General features: G+C 43.0%; 1 protein-coding gene across 3 annotated transcripts in view; it reads right to left on the bottom strand.

The window, feature by feature from the left end:
* Positions 1 to 15,179, bottom strand: part of PTPRT (protein tyrosine phosphatase receptor type T) — a 918,862-nt gene that overhangs the window by 107,344 nt on the left and 796,339 nt on the right. The window lies entirely within an intron of this gene.

The raw sequence follows: 15,179 nt of genomic DNA, 5'->3' as shown, positions 1-15,179 counted from the left end.
GTGTGGGCTCTCGTACGGACACCAAATTTCCCAGGTGATTTGGCTTTTAGCCAAGACCTGAGCAAATTCCTTAATCTCTTTAAGTCCCAAGTGCTTCCTCTGCAAACTGTGGCAAACAGCAGGACTAACCTATTAACTGACGACCAGATAAAGAAAACGTGGCTATATACACAACGGTATGCAGCTCAGTTGGTATCTTCAGGTTTGATTGTTACAGCCCTTCTCTACACTTGGACACAACAGTGGTCCTTCTACATTCTACTTGTTGAATTATTGACTTTGTGAAGGGCTAAACCCATGATTAAAAAGTAAGTTAGAAGTATGCTATCATTAAAAAATGTAAAGAAACAAAGGAAGGATGAGGGTGGCAAATATCCTAAAGCTGTATATATGAAGTACATGGAATATATCATTCTCATCTGAATAAAAAGCAAACATACACAGGGTACAGTCCCTGCAACACACTGAACATTCAACACACAGTGCTTGATAGTTTCATTTCTCCACCAGTGTCTGAATCCCCTCTTTTATTGCCCCACAGTGGAATCCTTTCTCTTTCTGAATTTTATCAAATCGTACAGACGTTTATGCCTCATCAGGGAAGTGAAAGGTTAAAAAGTTCTTCTCTTACAGATCTGAAACCTACAATTTTATCTTGTCTTCGATATACCATTGCAGACAAAAAATTATGACTAACCCTTCCTACACGGTTATTCAAACATGTCTGAAAGCCAATACTTCTGAGTTTTTCCAACATATCAAAAGGTCTTCAGATAATATTAATGTACTGCATGCTTCTCTAAAAGCAAAACAAATCTAGAAAATCAGGTTTGGATGCTTTCACTATAAAGAAATGTTGAATATTTGAAGAGATAAATAGGGTTACTCTGAATAGGATTAAACACCACACACTTGTACGGAGACATACGGCATACTCTAAGACTGTACAACTTCCATGTTAATTTCTTAAATTAAAAAATCAAAATACTTATGGAAGGTCTACATTAAGAAAAAAAGGACGTATTTTAATTTCTTTTGCACCAAAATAAAGCATGTCTTTTAATTCCATTTTCCATGAACTTTCTGAAGTCCTCTTGTACGCATCTGCTATTATGCTCTTTCATGTAAAAAGGCACAGGATAAATACTAACTATCCTGAGGATAAATATCTTCAGGTCTCTCTCTCCTACTTTAAGAGGAAAGAGAAAATTGACTTTCAATTTAATCCAGGTCACTTGTGTCTCAGCACAGAATGAGAGATGTCCCAATGAGGTCAAAATCAGGGCAAGGATGGAAAGAATTTTCTCAAGTTGAGTCTATTACAAAATGGGCAGTCTATTATGAAATGAAGATAACGGCCTCCCTACTGCAGGTGTTAAAGCAGAGGGCAAGCCTCGATTCAGAAGAGGTTGATGGGGCTCATACAGAGCCCAGTCCATTTTGAATCCTCCTCCAGACATGGGTCCCCTGATATAAACATAGCCCAGAGAATGACAAGACAACATACTCAATGAGGATAGTATCCGGAGGGTTCGCACACAGAAGGACTATTGACAAAGGTGAGCATGGTGTAGTGCACCTCAAGGTGTAACATGCCGACACGATCGCAGTCTATCACCCATGGATCCAGAGAGATGAGAATACCAAGCATTAACCCAAACCCAAAACGACAGAGTTGTAAGGAGGAGGCCACTGGCCAGAAGAACTGGCTTCCTCCTGAGGTGTCCAGCTAGTTCTAAATGACCTCACAGGGACAGAATTAGAGACAAAAAGGTCCCAGCACACTCTCCCTATCCCTCTGACCTTCTGTAGTCAATGCTATCCGAACCCAGCTGGAAACCAGGGACAACACAGCATCCTTCTGACGGGGTCCCTGCGGGAGCTGAACGTGCTCTCCATGCAGAAGTCGGAGCACAGGAAGCCCGAGCATGACTCTGCATTCAGGACTCCAGATGGAAAGGAGAGACGCTTTTGCGTTCTTCATGTTGGCCATAATTTGAAGACAAACTCAGCCTGAAGTTGCATTTTCATTTACTTGTCCTTCCCCCACCTTTTTTTTTTTAATTGGCCAGGAGGAAGAAGGGCACAGAGAAATGGTTTCATACCTGTTGATTCTAATGCTTTGGCCACGGGCATCTTGGTCTAGTGATACTACTACTCCAGACAGAAAAACAAGAAATGAGCGAGTGAGTGAATTGGTCGGGTCCTTTATCTCCAACCGGCAAATTTTGGGCTTGGGGACTAGCACCAAAAGAAAAATGAGTGAGTCTGTGGCTGATGACATTTTAGAATGTTATTCTTCATTTCATATCAAAAAGGAATGTGTTTAAAAATACATATGTGACCTTCCTAATCATAAATTTGAGAGGATATACAGCAGATCCTTCGCCTGTATCTGTGCTCCATTCACATCGCCCCAGCAGGAAATAAAAGGAAATCTGATAAGAGAATTAACTTTAAAACTATAAAGGAGTATGTATTGGAGGTTTTGATACTTCCTTGGGGGAAGAACTTCCAGCCAGTCTCATTCCGTTTAGGGTGAAATAATACGAAGAGGGTTAGGCACAAATCACTGGTTTCCAAAGGAATAATAATAATAATAATGAGAAAAGGTCTCCGTGCTTCTGTGAAAAAATGCCACTTTACAGAAATGTTAGGGTAATTCTGAACACTCGAATTAAGAAAAAATGAAGAACGGGGACTTTTAAAAACATATAAATCTTTAAAAAAAATGGGAATGTTAGTATCTGACCATGCTTTGTATTGAGTCCATGGCTGGCACCACATATTCATGTTGAAGATCATGCTATTTAGTAATTTAAAATGTACAGATAGGTATTTGAAGAGCTATTCTTTTAGAATATAATGCTTATATACAAATCCCCTCTACAACACAGGAAAATTATTATTCATTCTAGTTACCAAAGAGTTTAATTTGCCACCCCCCAACCTTTTTCCACCAGACAGAAGAAAATCCAAGCCTGTGCCCAGGGTATGTGAGACCCTTACACCTTGATCCACACCTCAACCCAACCTCATCTCCCACAATGCCTCCCCTGAAGCAGCGCCATCCACCTCACTGCACCCCCCCCCAGCCAAGAACACTCAACACTCCATTCCTTAGTGCGTCCCTGTCCTCTCCGGCCACCCCTTCTTTATCCTCTAAAGGTTCACGCCATTCAAATGTCACCACTCCTTTGAAGGGGACTCCTGCTCATCTAGGCAAAACTGTATCTTTTTTTTTTTTTCTGACTCATCTACTGGGCACATGCCTGTATCAACCTTGACAATGACCTTGCCTTCTTGACTATGATCTTCCTAACTAGAACAGAGACTGACAGCAAAGATGAACATTAAACAGAGACCTACAGAAACAAATGCAAGAAGCTGCAAAGATGATGAATACTAACAAGAAGTAACCAGCGCTACTACAGAGTGCATGCCTGTTTTGGACCCCGGCAGGAGACTAGGCAAAATCATACCAGCCAAGCATTCAGTGGTCAAATGTGATTTAACTTTATCACCTACTTGGGTGAGAATCTCTTGGGAGAAGGGAGTCTGACTCCTTGTGCCTATTCCAGTTTCTTGTTGAGTGTCTGGCACAGAGCCACTGCCCAAGAAATTGTTTGCATAAATTTGTATTTGTAGATCTAAGGTGTGAAGTACAGAGAAGATTGACCACAAATTATCAGGACTTTAAAAAATGATACATGCAAATGAAGGGAAGGAAACCTGTATAAGATTAGTTTGTGATCGGAATATTTGTACCTGGGAATATTTTTGGCTAATAACTCAGCCTTTCATTCCTGGGATGTTTGCAGAATTAATGGAATGTTTATAGCTAGAGTTTTCTTTTCCCCCAAGAGCCCACAGGATACCTACAGCTATAGAACGTTAAAAAGAAAAAAAGACCTCATAAACAGGATGGTCATGTAACTCATGGGCTCCTCAGAGCATTTTAAACTCAAGTGCTTCTGACTTCCTGAGGTTGGGATTTTTTTTTTTTCTTTAGTTGTTTCTGAGATTCTCATCAACTGGGTCACACAATTTCACCAGCAGGGGGTACCAAAAGCAGGCAGAATGAGAGCACGCAGAGTCTGATCATTCCTCTGCAGGGACACCTCTAGAGCTGAAGCATGCTCGAAGACACAGCAATTCCAAGTTTACTGCTTCTGGCAGGTGGGGACAAAGGGACACAGTCACAGCTCGCCATCATTTTCCCTCTCACATGGGCTCTGTGGACTCCATCCTTTGCTTGTTAGCTGAGTGAGTAGCAGGTGGCAGGGATGTGCCCATGATGGGCCTCCAGTCCTGTCATTTACTCTGAGTAAACCTCTTTCCAAGCGATAGTGACAAGGGGAATGGCTCAAGGCAGAGAGGAAAGCAGAGCTGGAAAGGCTGTGGAAATCATACTACCAGAAGAGGACTATGCAGACCTATTTCTCATGGAGATGGACTACTAAGGAATAGAGAGCATTCTTAAGTCAAACTTCTGACTGCTGCATCTGTGTGGCCCCAAGGCAGCAGAGTCAAGACCAGGTTGGCTTGGCACGTCAGGAGCTTCAAGCATCTTAAACATCTTGTTGGCTTAGAGATCCCAACCCCAGATTTAGCAATTTCCTCTTCCTTGCGCAGAAGAGAGGTGGACAAGATGGCTAATGAGCATCTACGCTGTACCAAGGCTATTAGAAGGAGACTGATGTGAAAAGCTTGACACGAATCCTCCCTCGAGGTAGGTTTTTGAACATATTGGGCCCCTCATCAGTGGAAAAAATCCACTGAGAACACAGGGAGTGGGACATCCTAGCATCAGAATTTTGCAAATATCACAGGGTCACTTTTGGGCTGGAAAGAGATGGACACAGCCCATTGAGCTCACCTGGAGTTCCTCTCTAGTGGGAAGAGCCATGCACACTAACCTGGGATGTATCAGTCAGGCTTTTCACATGTCTAGAAGGCCCTGCTTCCCATCCAGCTCCCTGCTTGTGGCCTGGGAAGGCAGTCAAGGACAGCCCAAAGCCTTGGGATCCTGCACCTATGTGGGAGACCTGGAAGAAGCTTCAGGTTCCTGGCTTCAGATCGGTTCAGCTCTGGTCATTGAGGTCACTTAGGGAGTGACTCTGTCTCTCCTCCTCTCTATATATCTGACTTTTACACACACACACACACACACACACACACACACACACACACACACAGAGGCTCTTGCTCGGTCCCATCCTCACATTTGGTAGAACACAATACTGAGGCCTGAGCAGAGCAGACACTTAGCCAAGGCACACAGCACTGGGGTGGGAGCCACAGGCCCCACACTCATTTTCTGCCCATCAGCCCAGGATACCTGTCCCTATATCCCTCTATCTCTCTTTTAGGAATAAGATTAGAAACATAAATTCAGCCCACTGTAGTCTCTTCCAAGTCCAGTAAAATCTCCTTAATCCAAACTTTACTCACCCAGGGTCAGCAGCCCGGGGGAGGCAGAGGCTCGGCCCCATTACATCAGAGATCATTGGTGTCAAAGAGGATATGGATGTGTGCAGGAGTTAAAGGAGAACACACTGCTTTCTTACGCATCAGGAGGCAGGATAGCACAGCACTTAACATGCTGATTTTAGTGCCAGACAGCCTGGCATCAAAACCTGGCTCCTTGTCAGACTAGCTGTGTGAATTCTTGCAAGCCATTCATGCCTCTGGGTGTCAGTCTCATGCTGTTTCTGGCATACAGGTTACAGTAGCACTTTCCAGTAAGATGGTTATGAGGATTAAATGATGTGGTGCTGGCGAAGCTTCTGTTCAGGCTCATATACAGTAGGCACCCATTTGTCGATGTAGTCTAGAGCGGTGATTCTCAACCTTGTTAGCACAGATCCTTTGGGGAGTTTGAAAATGACGGATGTCTCTGATTTAATCAGTCAAGGGTGGAGCCTGGGATCTGAGATTTCAGAAGCTGCCAGGTGATTCTAATACGCACCACGTCTGGGCACCACCAAGGAAGAACAGTGGTTCTCCGAGTCCATTCCTGGATTGGCAGCAACACCTTCACTTGGGAACATATTTGCAATGCAACATCTCTGGCCCCATCTTTGACATACTGAATCAGAAACTCCAGGTAATTAATAAACCCCAGGACCATTCTAACGATGTCACAATCTGAGAAGTCCTGCAGTGGTGGGGCCTATTCTCCAGTTGCTCTGAATTAGTGTACAGTCCAGGTTCTGCTTTGTTACCACAGACATGGAAGTCCTAACCCCGAGTATCTGTGAATATCACCTCAAAGCAGGGTTGTTGAAGCTGTGAAGTTAAGATGAGCTCACTAGGGTGGCTCTGATTCTAACATGACAGGTGTCCTTGCCAGATGAGGGGCTTTTGGACAGATGTGCATGGAGAACACCACGTAACAACCATGATGTGATGCAGTGGACAGCCAAGGAGCACCAAGGGTCACTAGCAGACACCATGAAAGGGAAAGGAGGAGTCCCTGCAGAGCTGCAGAACAGGCATTACCATGCACGCACCCTGACTTTGGGTATCCAGCTTCCGAGATGGTGAGTGTGTAAACCCCTCAGCTGATGGCTCGTTATTATCGGCATTCCAAGGAAATGAATACAAAGTCCGTAAAAACAAGGTCCCAGTTCTCATTTACATGATAACAAGTTTAGGTAAAACGCAGGTTCTAGATTTCAATATTTTGCATTAAAATGCATTTGTTTTAATTCCTCTTCCTGCAAAACCATTTTGAAGTCCTGTGTAAGTTCTGTGTATGTGTTTGTTGAAAAACAGACAATGAGACAAGAGTAAAGACTTCATGGCAAAGAAAGCACAGGACCCGTGGTTGAGACAGTGGGAGTTTCCCGAACGCTCTTAGGATGCTGAGCTCTGGAGATGCTGGGTGGAGCACAGAGCCCATCTGTGCTTGGTGCCATGGGAAGACTTCCACTTTGCCCAGACAGACTTGGTTTACACCAACTGTGTGTTCATGAGCAAGCCTCCATCTCCATGAGATTATGACACTGTTTCCTCATCTGTGGAATATAATCTGATTCATCTGAGGTCACAGTTACTATGATGAGTAGAAACATTAAATCATGATTCTCTACCATGGTTTCTGACACATGAAGGCATCCCACAAAAGCAAGGTTCCTTTTCTCTCCCTTCCTCAGCAATCTGCATGCCTTTTTCTTTCTTCAGATTTGTGCCTGATGCACTCCCTGAAACGAGGACTCCAGGGAACCAAGGGAACCCAGTTTCCTCCCTACACTTCCCAGCCATCACCCTTGCTGTATCATGCCCCTGTAACCGTAAGCCAAAGCTGACAGCTGGGGAGATGCTCCTTCCCAAGTCATACTCAGATGCTCATCTTCGATTCATCACCAGTCACTGAATCAGCTTGGATTCTCTTAGTAGAAAAGGTTCTTGGGAACCTCTAAGTCATTATTCTACTTTAGATAGGAGACCCACCCCAACACTTGGAGACAGTGTTCACCCAACCCCTGACCACTCTTCTCCAGTCACAGGGACTCGCCACTTCACAAGGCAGCACATCCCTGAGCACAGTTCTGTAAGGTGACTTATCCCTCTGAGTTCATGAAAGCCTTCCCTGCCTCCACGCTCCGTTTTTGGTTTCTCTGCTATATCCCTTTCAGTTTTATGAAGATGGATTTTCCCAAGCAACCACTTCCAAGCTACTTCTTCTGGTTGCTGCGAGCCTAGGACTATTCCCCTTTTGTGTCAGTGAATGTCCTCCTCCACCACATACCCACATGTTCACAGCTCTTCTTAGCTGTCAACCCATTCCAAAGATGCCTTTCTCCCTCTCACAAGCCCACCCCTTCTCCTCCCCAACCCCAGCGCCCCTCCTGAAACTCCTGCCTGCAGACGACCAGTCCACAGGGAGTCTATAATTACAATGGTGGGGATCACGTTGATCTTTCTATTGCTAATTCTCAGGGCCTTGCAAGTTGATGGCACAAGTAGATAGTCAGAAAACAGGTGTTGAATTCATGTATTAAGATATGGTCACAAATCCTTCACGCTCTACCACAGGCACCACTTCTCTGGGGAAACCTTTTCTACTCTCACCCTGATATAGAAATCTCTTTTCTGTTTTGTATCTTAGTCATCTGCCTACTTGTTCTCATCACCCTCTATCATAATAAACATTTAATACGCCCTATTTTATATTTGTATTTTCTTCTAGCATCTAGTTCAGCATTTGGCATGAAGCTGTAAAAGCTTTAAAAGTGCTTACTGAATAAATGACTGCGTGAATGATGAATGGATGAGTGACATTCATGATTCCTTTATTGTTGCTCCCATACTGGCACATTCCCGTGAGTCAGACTCGACAGTGTTCATCTATTTCTGCACATGGATCCACACTTTTCCTGCTAGCTAGTCTACAAGTTGGCTTTTCTTTTGCAGAGGGTGCATAGCAGTCATTTTCAAACCCATGCACGCCTCAGAATCACCTGGAGGGCTTGTAAAATTAAAAAAAGATGGTTGCCTCTTTCCTCTGAGTTTCCAATTTGGTCATTCTAGGACAAAACGAGAAAACTTGCATGTCCAAGTTCCAAGGTAGTGCCAGACAGAATACTCTGAGAACTACTGTTCTATGGAATGTCCTCCTGTGCCCAGAGGGAACATGTCCTATCTTCCTTCTGCCTTTTCTCCCCATCAGGCACCCCAAACATTATTTTCATTTCCCACTCCACTCCACTCCTCCCAAAACCACCAGGAGGCATTACACCATACATCCTTTAATCCAAGATTTCCATTTGCTTAGAATTTTATTCTAGGGAAATAATTAAAGCGCGCGCGCGCACACACACACACACACACATTATACACATACAGAAAGGTGAGAGAGAGGAAAAAGCTGACACAATCAACTCTACATATGCCAGGGTTTTCAACTTTGGCACAACCAGGCTAACATGTATACAACACATGGGGAGCTGACCTATGGAATGCTTAGTAGCACCTATGACCTCTCGTTGATATATCAGTAGTTCCCCCTCCTCCCAGGGGTGACAATCAAAAGTGTCTCCAGACACTGCCAAAAAGCCTCTGGGGATGGGTGAACATAAGAGTTGTACCTTCAGCAGATATTACACCTCTGGGTCTGGTCCCTAGAAATGCTCTCATCAGTATTGCATGACACGGATTATTTCCTTTGTTCTAGAGATGTGAAATCCAAGGCCTAGAAGGGTTCATTGGAAGCTTATAAACAGCTAAAAGGCACCAGTTGGGTTGAAGCCCAGCTCCTCAGTCTGTCGAGTCTGTCCCTGCCACCCTTATCCCACTCTATTGCTTCTCTTTAATAGCAAATGAGGACCTAGAGCTTCAGAAAATTTCTAACAGGGGACCAACTTGGTAAATTGCAGTGCATTCCTTGGATGGAATATTATGTTGCTATTAAGATGATGAAGAGCCATTAAAAATGAAAACTGTGCAGTAACATGCAAAACTGCTATCTGGATTGCATTAGGTTTATTTTATTTGAAAACTAGAAACAATGAAACTGCCTACACTAGATCACTTCTATAAGCAAGTATATGGATGCATGGGTGGCAGATGCAGTAGACTGAGGACAATAAAGATAATTTTCCTTTCTTTTTTGATAGTCATTAGCTATCAGAGTGCATTTGTAATTCTTATTTCTAAGTAGTAACAGAATAATGATGGCATTCATGGTATCAGGGTTGCCACAGTTTTAGTGGGATCTATGGCCTTAAAGCTTCTCTGAGGCATTTGTGTACGGCAGGATTTATCCTTACTTCTCCCCAAACAGCATCGTAGCATCTATGTCTCTGAGCTCAGCATCCTCTCCTTGCACTGACTATCTTTCCCTGAGCAAAGCAAGTTGTAAGAGGAGGTAAAAAAAAAAAAAAAAAGAAAAAACGGCTCCAAAGGCATTGATGGGGAGCTCTCTGGGAGCCAGGACTTGGAGGAACATGTGGTCTTAAAGAAGCAGACATGTCTATCAGAGTACTGAGCAGAGTATGAATCTCATGCATTATGCATCAAGAGTGGCCTGGCCCCCTGGCCAGGCCATGCGAGTGACGTCTTACAAAAGGAACATCTGATGAACTGATTGGAATGTCAAAATGTCATTAAGGATAAATTAACGGATGAGTTACTTTGGCTGCAAGAGGCAGTGCTAGCAAGACAACAGGCAGCCAGCATGCTGTTCAGCTCCAGACAGACGGCGTTTGCAATGGAGATTCATGGTCTTTATGCATCCTGAGGTGCTTTGCAGGGAGAAGAATAAACAGAAACGCTTCAGCACTTAAGCGCTGTAAAATCACAAGCATGAGATAAATTAATTAGTGGGCGCTGGGAAGGCGGCTGGTCTGTCCGCACTCCTGGGGGAAAGCTAGAATGGATGACACTGGGTTAGAGATGATGCGTCCCAACTCTAGCCTCTTAAAGAAAGCAATTGAATTTAATGTACAATCATAAACTGCAGCTGATGGAAAGATGAGCCTGGTCTGCGTTTGCTTTTTCAGGAATACTGCTTCTGTCTACAGTTTTACACTGTTGGTGTCTGTGGGTCAACTGTCCTCAGGAACAGGGGAGACCAAAAAACTGGCCCAGTTTGTAGTGCCACAGCAGTGTAGATGATAGCATTGCAACACAGGGACCAACTCTTAGGGAAATCTCGGCTTCCTCGGTGCCTTTCCACAGTGCGGTGGGAGGTCAATTCACACGAAATGGTTGTATTGTTAGATAAGCATTGCTAGAAAGTTCTCTGACTTCTCTAGCATCTCCTCCATTGTCACTTAATAAAACTAGCCAGAACAAGAAGAGCCAGTGCTTACTGAGCACTTGCTACATGCCAGGCCCTAGGCTGTGCTCAGATTATAACCTCATACTGTATTATGTAGACTTCAGAGTGCGGCAGACACGCTCCAGATCACCAGAGTGCAGCAGACACGCTCCAGATCACCGTGCTAGTTTATAACAGGGTTCAAACCCGAGTCAGCCAGAGACTAGGGTCTCACATCTCAACTACCACACAATGTTAAGCCCTGTAACTGCAACTTGCAGATCAGAGTCTGGCATTTACAACTACACAGAATACGGGAAGGCCAGACAGATAACAACTACCATTGAGGACATACATACTGGGTGCATTGTTACGACCCAGCTTGTGTTGGTCCAACACACCTTTCACGCACAACCCGTTTTATGCAAGCTAAATTATTTTCCCACCTAATTCTTACAACCTACTAAAGTTTCATGTAATTTTTTCCCATTTTCTTTGAAGGAAGGGAAGGATGGAGGAAGATAGAGGGAGATTTATAGATACACCCCTTCCCATAAGCTGGTTCACTCCCTCAATGCCCATAATAGTCAGAGTTAAACCAAACCAAAGCCAGAAACCCAGCACTCAATCCACGTCTCCAATGTAGATGCAGGGAACCAAATACCTGGCTTATCACCTGCCCTGTCCTAGGGTGTGAATTAGCAGGAAGTTGGATCCTAAACGGAGCAGCCATGCTTGGAAACGACACTTGTCCCAAACAGCAATTTTTCTGATGTCATCAAGACCCATCCCTGCAGTTATTTTTTTAATGCATAAAAATTAATGTATTAATTGTACCTTAATAGGAAACTATTAAGATACAAAATTTAAAATATCAGTACCCATTTACAACATAGGAAACATTGAGAATAAAATTCGACAAAACACGCAAAGGGCTTACATTCCACAAACTACCAAAAAAACAAAAAAAGATTCATGGTAAAAAAATCAAGGCAGATGAATACAAACCAAAGGATAAGTCATGTGACAGGGTTATGGGACTCAGCATCGTGAAGAAGTTTGCTTTCAAAAATGGTTGATGGTGGGCTAAATGCAGGCATAAGGACTGCCCCCAAAAAGCTGCAGGGGGTTGCGGAGAACGCCCTCCAGGCCTCCTCTGTTCAGAACTTGTAACCCCAAAACTTATGTTAAAAATCACAAGCATAAGGTATTTCAAAATTAGTGATTTCTCTTTATCCATTATAGCTGAATTAAAAAAAAAAATCCTTCTTGTGACATCAATCTTTTCATAGGACATTCTAAGCAAACAAAAAGCAGTTAAGTAGGACTCTAGAGGATAGTTTCAAAACAACACAAATAACTCCAACCCTAGCCTCTCTTTCATCTTTTTCTATTTCTCAATGTAGATGATAAATTTCACACTAATTATAAAATACCAGATGAGTCATTCTGTTATTTTCTTCTCTCATTAATACAACGAGTGTATTTCAAAGAATGAAGTTCTTGGAACAAGGTTTTGGGATTTTTGCTATTATAACTTGGAACAATGGCTATGCATTTGACTATAGGGCCATGTTTGGGCCCTAACTGTTGCATACTCTATCTAGTTTCAGAAGTTTGAAATGCTCACCTAGTAAAGTCAGGAGCCTAAGAATCTGGGCTGCACCCACCTTCTCCTTTACCCCGAGAAGCCAGCCTCTGTGATTGGCATAGCTCCATTCCTGGCAAGGGCTTCATCCCATGGAAATTCCTTTCAGTCAATGATCCTAAAGGAGGAGAGCTTTCATTTCCTTAAAATATTTCCTCATTGTAATGACTAAAAGATTCTATACGATAGCTACACAAACGTATTTTGTAAACTACATGATGCAAGTACTACAAGGTAATAACATAAAATGTTGTAACTATAATATACTGAGCACATGCCATCCCCAGACACAGAAGATGTTGAACATGCATTAGCTCATTCTGTCCTGAGAAATATCCACAGAACTGTCCCCCAACTTAGTATCCTTGAAACTGAGGCTCAGGGAAGCACAACTGGAAAGTGGAGAAATCAAACTCAAATCCAATGTTGTTGTTATTATTATTATTACAGTGCTACACCAGACACTAAATATTCACTCTTTCTCCCCACACACAGAGCCAGGATAAAAGCACTGTTTAATATTCTTAACGAATGGGAGATGAGATTATAGAAGTGTAATTTGCTAAGCAAACTTTCCCTTGCCTAGATGGCTGGCAAACACTCCCACAATAATTCATTTAAACTGTGCACTTTGATGCAGCCATGCATTTCCTGGAAAAAACCCTAGATATCAGGCTTTTTTTATTAGTTTTGATATCTGAAGCAAATGTAAGAAAAACGAATGGCACAAAATCCTGAGAAAAAAATCTGAACTCAGATTTTTAACCCAAAGTTCTCCTCTAGTAGAAGCCCAAATCATAAATGGCAAAGAGAAGGAAGAGTAAGAGACTCTAAGATTGCCTACGTTTCTTTTAAGAATACATTGCCACTAAACTGTTTTCTGAAGCAAAACAAACCTTGTTTTAGACTAGAGGCTCAATTTGGTTTATAGCTTCCAGAAAACCATACTTTTTCTTTTTACAAAAATCAAATTTCCTATTAAAACCAGAGTTTTGACCACACTAATCTTTCCATTCTCCCACTTAAAAAAAAAAACACGGGTGGCTGTAATCTAGCCACCAATTCCTAACCTCTTAGAGTGCTCTGCACAATGGCTCAAATCTGCTGGGATGAAAAATTACTTTCAAAAGCAGTTCAGCCAATGTCCTTTATTCTGCAAAAAAGACTTCATCAGCAGGAGTACTAGGCTCCTTGAGGTTAGAGTGATGAAGAGATGCTTCTGAACAAACATCTTCAAAGAGATGCATCCAGGCCTTGCTGACTCTTCCATGGGGCATGATCATGGTATGAAATGAAACACTACTGGAACGTGAGCCTGGGGGACATTTTGCTGTTCCTGAGATGGCCTCTATATGGTCATATCAACAGAGTCTGTGCAGGTAGAAATGACTCCTGGCAGTGCCGCTCAGTCATCCGTGGAGTTTGCCCGCTTCAGGGTCTAATATCACAACAAAGCCTCATCTACCTGACGATCTCATGGAACCCAATTCTCTGCTAAAGTTCTGGGTAAAGTGGTCAGACTAAGCCTGCAGGCTGCTCTTCCATAACCATTTACTGGAGGGCTCTGGATTCTCCAGCTCTCCCAGATGCATGGTTCTTATCAAAGGCTGTAAAATTTCTGAGCCACTTTTCCAAGCCTAAGAAATACCCCCAGACGACCTTTTTCTTCAGCTGTTCTTTATAGGTTATGTGTTGTGGTTCCCTCTTGGCCCATCTGCCTTCTCTAAACACACACCAATCTCCCTGAGCTGTGTTCACAGAAAACAGGTGCTGTTTCTAAAGGGACTGTCCAGAATAGTCTATGATTGCATTATGAGAACCAGACCTACCTAAAGGAAGGTGTTGGCAGCACTTTACAAAAGATGAGCCTGTCTCTAGCTGCTGTATTTATCCATAGCCACAGTAGCCTTGTCCCCTTCAATCCCCAAGGCTGCTCTAGTCCACAAACTTTCTGCGTACAAATGATGCTGTCCGTCTGTCCTTGTGGTTTCAGCTGTAGTCATCAAATGTTTCTGGCCTATTTTTGTTGATATCAACAGGAATGGATCCAGTCACTCAGAAAAACTGTCATCTGCCCCACTTTGTTCTACCCGACACATTCTTGCATCTGGCTTATATCTCATTTTTGGAATTGGTATTTCCTTTCTCTCTTGTCCCAGTACATCCAACCACTGCCCTGTTCTAGCTTAACACCATTATTTGGTGAATAATAAAAATCCCCAAGGCACATCACCATATTATTCAATTTCTTAAGATAATCTAATGAGTGATGCACTATCTTACACCAGGAATGTTACTGGGCCCTTTAACTCGAAGCTCCTTTCCTCAAAACAGAATCAATGACTTATGTTGCATTGTGTGTGTGTGTCTTCACTGTTCCTTCTTCGGGCATTTTCAACATTATAGCTATAGGTTAGCATGGCCAAGTCCCTCGAAGCTGGGAGCTCTTCAAGATGCTTCTTACCCAAGATGCAAGCCTTCGCTCAATGCTTGGCACAAAGGGACTGCTCAATAAACACTTAAGAATGAAAAAGTGCACATTGGTGCATCAGCGGTATGACAAAAATGTGGATGTTTCAACTCCCATTTTATAGATGAGAAACTGAAGTTGAAAGAGAGTTAAGTGACTTCTTTAAAATTGTGGTGCCAGAATGCCCAGGGCTCTTTGATGTTTAGTACAGTCATCTATCTAATAATATCTTGCTAAATACCTCCAAGGCCAACCAAACAACTTGGTAATAAGTGGGAAAGCACTGTGGAAGC

Source organism: Ochotona curzoniae, unplaced genomic scaffold (genome assembly GCF_017591425.1).
Source record: "Ochotona curzoniae isolate NIBS_2020 unplaced genomic scaffold, NIBS_Ocur_1.0 contig_3520, whole genome shotgun sequence".
Classification (NCBI taxonomy): Eukaryota; Metazoa; Chordata; class Mammalia; order Lagomorpha; family Ochotonidae; genus Ochotona; species Ochotona curzoniae.
Note: the sequence above shows the minus strand (reverse complement) of the source record. Positions and strands in the feature narration are given on the sequence as shown.